Source organism: Lolium rigidum, chromosome 7, assembly GCF_022539505.1.
Source record: "Lolium rigidum isolate FL_2022 chromosome 7, APGP_CSIRO_Lrig_0.1, whole genome shotgun sequence".
NCBI classification, from domain to species: Eukaryota; Viridiplantae; Streptophyta; class Magnoliopsida; order Poales; family Poaceae; genus Lolium; species Lolium rigidum.
The window spans coordinates 229,527,729-229,538,060 of NC_061514.1; positions in this window are offsets into that span (position 1 = coordinate 229,527,729).

A 10,332-nucleotide genomic window follows, 5' to 3' on the forward strand; every position below is an offset into this window, starting at 1 on the left:
GGACTCCTCCCCCACTAGGGTTGGCCGGCCATGGAGGTGGAGTCCCTCCGGGACTCCACCTTCCTTGGTGGTTTCTTCCGGACTTTTCTAGAACCTTCTAGAACCTTCCATAGAACCTTCCGCATCATTTTAATTCACATAAAATGACATCCTATATATGAATCTTATTCTCCGGACCATTCCGGAACTCCTCGTGATGTCCGGGATCTCATCCGGGACTCCAAACAAATATTCGAACTCCATTCCATATTCAAGTTCTACCATTTCAACATCCAACTTTAAGTGTGTCACCCTACGGTTCGCGAACTATGCGGACATGGTTGAGTACTCACTCCGACCAATAACCAATAGCGGGATCTGGAGATCCATAATGGCTCCCACATATTCAACGATGACTTTAGTGATCGAATGAACCATTCACATACAATACCAATTCCCTTTGTCACGCGATATTTTACTTGTCCGAGGTTTGATCTTCGGTATCACTCTATACCTTGTTCAACCTCGTCTCCTGACAAGTACTCTTTACTCGTACCGTGGTATGTGGTCTCTTATGAACTTATTCATATGCTTGCAAGACATTAGACGACATTCCACCGAGAGGGCCTAGAGTATATCTATCCGTCATTGGGATGGACAAATCCCACTTGTTGATCCATATGCCTCAACTCATACTTTCCGGATACTTAATCCCACCTTTATAACCACCCATTTACGCGAGTGGCGTTTGGTGTAATCAAAGTACCTTTCCGGTATAAGTGATTTACATGATCTCATGGTCATAAGGACTAGGTAACTATGTATCGAAAGCTTATAGCAAATAACTTAATGACGAGATCTTATGCTACGCTTAATTGGGTGTGTCCATTACATCATTCATATAATGATATAACCTTGTTATTAATAACATCCAATGTTCATGATTATGAAACTAATCATCCATTAATCAACAAGCTAGTTTAAGAGGCATACTAGGGACTTCTTGTTGTCTACATATCACACATGTACTAATGTTTCGGTTAATACAATTATAGCATGGTATATAAACATTTATCATAAACATAAAGATATATAATAACCACTTTTATTATTGCCTCTTGGGCATATCTCCAACAGTCTCCCACTTGCACTAGAGTCAATAATCTAGATTACATTGTAAGGTACCTAACACCCATGGCATTCTGGTATTGGTCAGGCTTTGCCCTAGGGAGAGCTTTAGTCAACGGATCTGCTATATTCAGATCAGTGTGTACTTTTCAAATCTTTACTTCTCCATCTTCGATGTACTCGCGAATCGAATGATAATGCAGCTTGATATGCTTCGACTCTCTTGTGTGACCTTGGTTCTTGTGCATTGGCGATGGCACCCATGTTGTCACAATAGATGACTAGTGGGTCCAATGCACTAGGAACCACACCGAGCTCTACAATGAACCTCTTTATCCATACCGCTTCGATGAAGCCTCCGAGCCGCTATGTACTCCGATTCCGTTGAGGATTTCGCCACCGTGCACCGCTTCGAGCTTGCCCGACTCATCGCGAAGCACCATTCAATATAAACACGTACCCGCATTGTGACTTAGAGTCATCAGGATCAGTGTTACAACTTGCATCGATGTAACTTGTTACAACGAGCTCTTGGTCACCTCCATAACAAAGAAACATATCCTTAGTTCTTTTCAAGTACTTCAGGATATTCTTGACCGCTGTCCGATGTTCCATTCCCGGATCACTTTGATATCCGCTAGTCAAACTAACAAAGCATGTGCTATATCCGGTCTTGTACATAGCATGGCATACATGATAGAGCTTACTCGCCGAGGCATAGGGGATCTGACTCATCCTTTCTCTTTCTTCTGCCGTAGCTGGACCTTGAGTCTTACTCAAGACCTTGCCTGGTAACATAGGTAAGAATCCTTTCTTACTTTCGTCCATTCTAAACTTCTTTAGAATCTTGTCCAGGTATTGTGGCACCCCCGGGATCAGGGTTAGACAAATACCAGATCTTCGTCTGACATAAGCCTAACCTAGATCTCGAGAGACTACAGTGAGAGAATCGGTAACACAACAGTGACTCTACGACTCAAGAAGTAATACAAGCTCATAACTGAGCGAAAAACCAAAGTATTACAAGCATAGGTCACTGACCTGGCATACATCAATCAACGGAAGCAAAGTTATGCTATTAGACATAGCAAGATAGCAAAAGGCCTAAGAGGCCAGGAGCATAACGGCGACGTCCCAGCCCATAGATTCCAGGCTGCCACCTGGGAACCCCAAGCTACTCGTCGATGTAGACTTAGAAACCACCATCTGTTGGAGAGACTTAGTCTGAAACAAAAGCATGCAAAGCTGAGTACAGGGACTCAGCAAGACTTAGTACAACCTTTTAGCAAAGCGGGTATGCGGGCTTTCTGTGGAGCTTATTTTGCGTAAAGCCAGTTTTCCTTTAATAAACAAGAGGGAGAAGAAGCTCGACTACTCAGAACCTTTAAAGGGGATAAGAGAGCAATATCTCTATCTCTATTGATCATCATATTGTATCCACCAATCTTCATCAGCTCGAACCACTATCCTCGGATCACCCCCTCAACACCCGCAGAAGGTATCCGTAAACACACATTGGTTTCCAAGTTTTACGATTAGGTTAAAGTTGTCTATGATCACAGAATCCATTCCCAAGTCGTCCGTAACCGTGGACACGGCTTTTCGAAAAGATTTAACCCTGCAGGGGTGCACAACTTTACCCACACGTGCCAACCGACTCTTAATGCCAAATTATTAGCTCTCTTCCTTGGAAAGCCGGCAGAGGGTGGTCGACCACGACCTTTACCTTGCTCGTCGCCGAGACCATGAGTCACGCGCTAAGGATTGTTCCGCCGTAACGGGTCAATTCCCGAAGTCGGTCCTTAACGATGTGAGGCGAGGTGGGTTTCCCCGAGAGGCCGCAACCCCAGCCCACCACGGCCACGCTTACCTACCCGTTATGTACCTTTTCCCCCAAAGCAGAATGCAATGCATATGTCCGGATAACGCGCAAACTATGTGACTCATGGAATCTACTAGGCAAGTTAGTGAGTCGAGAGGGTACCATAATAGGGCCTCGTGTGGTTGTACGCTCGGTCTTGGTTCAAGAGGCGAGAACTCGGTTCCTAGGGTCGGCAGAAACGAAACAACCCACCACATCCCAATGTGGCCTCTCGTCTGAGCCTTTAATCATGTTTATCATCATCATCTCTATACTTACCACGTTAACCTGTCATGCTAGATTCATTTCATTGTAAGGCTCCAGTCCGAAGACCGGAGTAGTAGCGTAACAAAGTAAGCATGGCTAAGCATAAGAGATAAAGGCTCTCGCGACGCGCACATGCCAAACCTAGTTATGCTAGGAAGCAGTGGATCAGGGTATCGAGGCTACAAAGGTCGGACATGCAATAGATAGGGTAACTCTATCTATCGTTAAAAGACAGTTGAATCGTATGCGATATGTAGGAACCATAGATAAAAGCATTTCGAAATCATAGATGAACCAGGTTAGGGCTTGCCTTGTCCCTGACAAACCGAAGTGGATCTTCGATAATCTTGTACTTGATTTGTTCATCGGAGGATATGAATTGATCATCGGTGTTGTTGTTCTTCATCGTCTCGGACTCATGCTCTATCGGTCGCGAAGAAGCAAATACTAGAAATAGAGAAGTAACATTCAATACATGGCATCGATGCAATGCACATACAAGGATGATGATATGTCATATTAATGGAATTGAGTAACCCTAGGTGCATTGCTCAATTTAAGGGGTATCGACATCGATACCGACATAAGAGAGGGGTTAATTAGTGTTCCACTAGCCATACAATTTTAATTGTTTGCAAGCATGCATGATTTTGTTACCAAAATGTAGATCTCATTTTTCTGAAAATTTTGATATATTATACACCTTTTTCTGATTTAAAATGAGATAGTTATGAATTAAACAAGTTTTATCCATTTTATTCAATTTCTGGAAAATAAGAAAAGGATTAATCTGCGTCACGCCTGACGTCATGCTGACGTCAGCGCGGCATTGAGCTCGCAGATGGAGCTTCAATCCGGCGATTCGGAGGGTGATAGCGTGCGCGCGCGGGGGCAAACCGGGCAGCTCGACGCGGCGGACCATTTGGTGGCGGCGCCGCTGCCAAATAGTGGCCGGAGCGTGGCCGGCGACGATGAGCGGCGACGGCCGGGCACGGCTGCCGTCGCAGGCGGGGCTAGAGGAGGAGAGGGAGGAAGGCGAGGGGACCAGGAGAGAGGGGAGCTCACCCTGAGCGCCATGGGGTGCTCGCCGGCGCTTGGGGTGGCCGGAGACGGCATGAATCGGCGGCGGCGACCGGCAGTACCGTCGGGTAGGGTTAGGGTTAGCTCGAGGAAGGCGCGGGGAAGGGGGAAAACTGGGGATCCTAGGGTTTGGAGGGGCGGCGGAGCAGGCTATGTAGTCGCCGGCGGGCGGCGGCGTCGATCCTGGCCGCCGGCGCCATCGGGCGGCCGCGCGCGTGCCAGGCAGGAGCTTGGATCGGCGGGGACGACGACGTTTTTGCGAAAAGCCCCCTGGGGGTTTCCCTGGGCTGGGTTGGGTGCTGCTGGGCCGAAGTGGGCTGCGCCAGAGAGGAGAGAAGGAGAGAGGAGCTGGGCTGCGGCCCAAGGAAGAGAGGAGAGAGACTTCTCTCTTTCTTTTGAAATTCCGTTTTCTATTTTGTTTCCAACTTATTTTGCATTTTGGAATTGATTTGAAACTTCAAATTTTCTAAAACTTTCAACATAACTCTGGCTTGTCAAACATTTTACAAAATGCCATGTATGTTGACTTTGGAAATTTTGAAATACTTGGAACATTTGGATGCAGAGAGAGGGAGATTCAATTCACCATTAGGGTTTTCAAAACATTTACTTTTGTGAAAATGTTCTTAGAAAAATCATGATGCTGATGAAATGATGCACAATCAAAACCCTAATCTAGGTTTAGTAAAACAGGGGTGTTACAACTCTATCCCCCTTACAAGAATCTCGACCCCGAGATTCCTAAGGTAGTAAAAGAGAAGGTAACAAGGACTACACCGATCTTCAACGAGCTTGTTGATACCACACCGATCTTCTTTGTTGACGAAGTTCATCCATGACACCACGAATAAGTTGACCCACATCACCATGAAGAGCTCTTCATTTTGCTTTCTTCACTGTAAAGGAAAGAGGGAATGACACTAGATAGTGGATCTTCATAAAGATCGAGTATCTCATGGTCAACTCATGGAAGGAGTGCTTAGAACAACTCTTGAGCTGACAAGCATGAAACACATCAAGGTAACTAAGAGACAAAAGAAGTTTCAAATTTTTGGTAGCCAATTGCTCCACGCTTGACAAGAACACGAGAAGACATGGTAAATAGCGAGGAGTTGAACGTCCTTTGGTACAATGAAGAGGCACTCCCAAAAAGAGGGTGGCTCAGAGAAGCACCAAAGATTACCAACCATAGCAACTTTGGATTTAAGAATCCTAGTCACTCTTCGGGCAAGGATACATAAAACTATTGAAATCTACTCAAAAGGCTGGGGACTAGATGACTGACGAATTCACACAATGTGTGAATTGATTGGAACTTCAGGTATAAGCCAAAGGAAGGGGAAAACATCGTCGAAAGACGTAGCAAGGATCACCGGGGAGTGAAATTTCCCGAATGAAGTTGTTGTCACCAGAGAAATGATTTCGAGGGATTGACCGGGAGACATTTAGCAACTTTGTTTGGAATGTTCTCCTTGATGTTCTAGACACCAATATTAGGCTATTGACCAGCCTTCAATAGGTCATCAAGTGAAGGTCAGACTTCGGAATTGAAAAGACATCATAAGGGCAACTCCTAGAATAAGTCGCACAAGATCCTTTTGGATAGTGGTTATTCTTGTTACTTCAAGAATCTTGGCATAAGGTCTTCCGACTAATTGTGTTAACCACGACATCAATCTTGTCGGGATTACAAAGAGACCTATGCCATGAATCCTTGAGAACCACTAACCATCATTGCCGCTTGAGATTCAGCTTAGGTTAGTTGTAAAGATATTTCAGACTTAGCATGTCCAAATAAAAATTTGTAATAGTTACCACCAAGGTAAAGTTGCTTGATTCTCAAGTTATGGACCACAATGTCAAGCTCCAAAAGATCGAGCTAGATTGCGTAATACATGTGGTTGCGACTGCAAAAGCAATTGCGTGCACATGAATTTGCAATGTAACATAAGTGAGTCCTTGTGGGGACATCAAAGAAGATTTTGAAGCTCTTAAACTGCTTCTCTTTCTTGAACAATCCAGTCAGTGGCAAGGTGCATAGAGGAACGTTTCAAGGAAAGGAGGTAACAACCTTCCATCTCAAGATAACTTTGCACTTGCCTGGCCAACTTGTGATGATTCCCGAGGGAAACAAAAGGGAACTCGACTCAGATCCACGGCGACATCTTCAGCAAATGCACGTGAACCAGAGAAGGTCACTTCCAACATCCAGAACACATACTTCATGATAACACAAAGATGTTTCTCAAATGTTTCCAATATTAGTGCCACTTGTTCAATGTGAACCTCTTTAGACATGGAGGAAATAAGAATGTCATCGATGGGCTCAATAATAAACTTATCATGATACTCCAATGAGGAACTCATATTTTGCATGAACGAGGCAGAAATATTGGTCAGACCAAAGGACATGAAGGTATACTCAGACGAGACACCATGGGTATAAGCATCATCAAGATAGTCCTTGGAGCTGAGTTTGATTTGACGATAGCCCAAACTAAAATCAAACATGGGGAAGATAGCATATCCACAAAGGAGATACTTTCTGACTTCAACACAAACATCACTAGACATCCCTTTAAAAAGGAACAAGGTCGGATAAAGCTTTTGTCTTTCAACTCTCCAAGTTGTTGATTAAGCTCAACCAACTAGTCCAGGGTTATCCAGCACGGTTCTTGGAGAAGGAGTAGTTCAACGAACCAACGTACTCATGAACTCGACAACACGGTCATGTAACAACATGGTGATACTCCTAGAAAGACATCCAGAATATCACGAACCACCGGTATATCACTGAATTCAAGAGGGAATCTTGCTTTACAAAGCAAATGATATGGTCTTGAGAGCTTTAGGATTAACCTAGCTCTTTGACCGAATATGTGCGCCTGAACAAAAGGACTTGGCAGCAGAATCAAACTTCTCTTAGTGATTGGTTAACCAATCATGCTAGGGATGACACAGTTGTCCTTGGATTTCAAAGCAATTACGATTGCTAAGAATCTCGGATGGCCACATCAATACAAACACCCCAATATTCCCAAGCACGGACAACTCGGAGGAAGGGCGAGTAAAGATATGTAAGAGCATCACTTCACCAATAAGGCCATGATACAAAGCACGACCTCATGATATAGAAGAGGGTGATACTCCAAGGTAGAACAGAACAGAAGCTAATGAGGCCTCTTAATCTGCGGATTACAAGACTTTGACCAAGTCTTTGAAATGGACAAGGTACTGGAGTTTGTTTCTTCGGACATACCGAAGTGGAATGTATTGACGAACCACAAGAGTAACATGCACTAGAAACACCAATGCACATTTACCACTTGGATGCTAACTTGCAGACAAAGGTCGGAGAGCAACTAAAGAGGAGGAACATGATCAGGATCAGAATTCCTGAGAGGTAGATGCACAAGATAACACTTTGTCAAACTTATGTTTAAAAGGGAGGTGTGGCAGAGTCACGGACATCGATGTGAGACTCATAAAGAGCACTCTTTTCGTGATCCATTTGGTTCCATGAAAGAACCTCTGCAATAGCTAGTGGAAGGGAATTTTTTTTTGCCGCAATTCAACACGACAAAAACCACAGGCTTGAAGTCTAGCTTGATTCGAATTTAGCCAGCCCGATGTAATGTTTGAACATTAACACCACTGTTCGATGGCATGGATCTTGGGTTAAAGTTCAGCTTCATGTACTAAGATTCATATACTAGAATCCAACACAATTGGGGACCTTCGATTCAAGTCCAAGGGTTTAAACCCGAGAAAGGAGTAACTACTAGATGAGTGACACAGAGGACACTGCAAGGTAGTAATCACTAGGTAACTTTCAATAAGCCATACCTAGCTTCAGAAGTATCCAAGAAAAAGGGAAAGGAGGCATCCAAGGTGAAAGGAAACCTCGAAGCCTAGAACATAATTTTGGGAACCCACAAAATAGAAAGATCATGATGGAAGGAGATCTCTCTATCAAAACAAACAAAACAAAGAGGAAGCAAAGAACACACACGACTCTAATTATGATGGAACGATAGCTAGCTCTCTCTTGAAGCAAGAGAAAGAAAGAAAACTCGAAACACACGCACACAGATTCTCTAGAGTCGTGCAAACTTACAATAGGTCAACTGGTTAGGAAACAACCTGTCCTTGAGGCACCTAAGTTTTGAAAGACCAGAAGAGATAGAAAAACTTTCAAATCAACACAAGGTAAGGCATCTTAGAATTAGAGCGATACCAGATAAGGAGTAAAAAGAAGCCTAATCAGATTTTCGCAAATACTTTTAGCTTTCAAATAGTTTTCACAAACACTAGACTCAACATCGACCAGTAGAAAGGGTTTCCTACAGGCAGTCTTGCTCGATACCAAAACCTCGTGGCACCCCGGGATCGTGGTTAGACAAATACCGGATCTTCGTCCGACATAAGCCTAACCTAGATCTCGAGAGACTACAGAGTGAGAGAATCGGTAACACAACAGCTGACTCTACGACTCAAGAAGTAATACAAGCTCATAACCGAGCGAAAACCAAAGTATTACAAGCATAGGTCACTGACCTGGCATACATCAATCAACGGAAGCAAAGTTATGCTATTAGACATAGCAAGATAGCAAAAGGCCTAAGAGGCCAGGAGCATAACGGCGATGTCCCAGCCCATAGATTCCAGGCTGCCACCTGGGAACCCCAAGCTACTCGTCGATGTAGACTTAGAAACCACCATCTGTTGGAGAGACTTAGTCTGAAACAAAAGCATGCAAAGCTGAGTACAGGGACTCAGCAAGACTTAGTACAACCTTTTAGCAAAGCGGGTATGCGGGCTTTCTGTGGAGCTTATTTTGCGTAAAGCCAGTTTTCCTTTAATAAACAAGAGGGAGAAGAAGCTCGACTACTCAGAACCTTTAAAGGGGATAAGAGAGCAATATCTCTATCTCTATTGATCATCATATTGTATCCACCAATCTTCATCAGCTCGAACCACTATCCTCGGATCACCCCCTCAACACCCGCAGAAGGTATCCGTAAACACACATTGGTTTCCAAGTTTTACGATTAGGTTAAAGTTGTCTATGATCACAGAATCCATTCCCAAGTCGTCCGTAACCGTGGACACGGCTTTTCGAAAAGATTTAACCCCGCAGGGGTGCACAACTTTACCCACACGTGCCAACCGACTCTTAATGCCAAATTATTAGCTCTCTTCCTTGGAAAGCCGACGAGAGGGTGGTCGACCACGACCTTTACCTTTGCCGTCGCCGAGACCATGAGTCACGCGCTAAGGATTGTTCCGCCGTAACGGGTCAATTCCCGAAGTCGGTCCTTAACGATGTGAGGCGAGGTGGGTTTCCCCGCAGGCCGCAACCCCCAGCCCACCACGGCCACGCTTACCTACCCGTTATGTACCTTTTCCCCAAAGCAGAATGCAATGCATATGTCCGGATAACGCGCAAACTATGTGACTCATGGAATCTACTAGGCAAGTTAGTGAGTCGAGAGGGTACCATAATAGGGCCTCGTGTGGTTGTACGCTCGGTCTTGGTTCAAGAGGCGAGAACTCGGTTCCTAGGGTCGGCAGAAACGAAACAACCCACCACATCCCAATGTGGCCTCTCGTCTGAGCCTTTAATCATGTTTATCATCATCATCTCTATACTAACCACGTTAACCTGTCATGCTAGATTCATTTCATTGTAAGGCTCCAGTCCGAAGACCGGAGTAGTAGCGTAACAAACTAAGCATGGCTAAGCATAAGAGATAAAGGCTCTCGCGACGCGCACATGCCAAACCTAGTTATGCTAGGAGCAGTGGATCAGGGTATCGAGGCTACAAAGGTCGGACATGCAATAGATAGGGCAACTCTATCTATCGTTAAAAGACAGTTGAATCGTATGCGATATGTAGGAACCATAGATAAAAGCATTTCGAAATCATAGATGAACCAGGTTAGGGCTTGCCTTGTCCCTGACAAACCGAAGTGGATCTTCGATAATCTTGTACTTGATTTGTTCATCGGAGGAT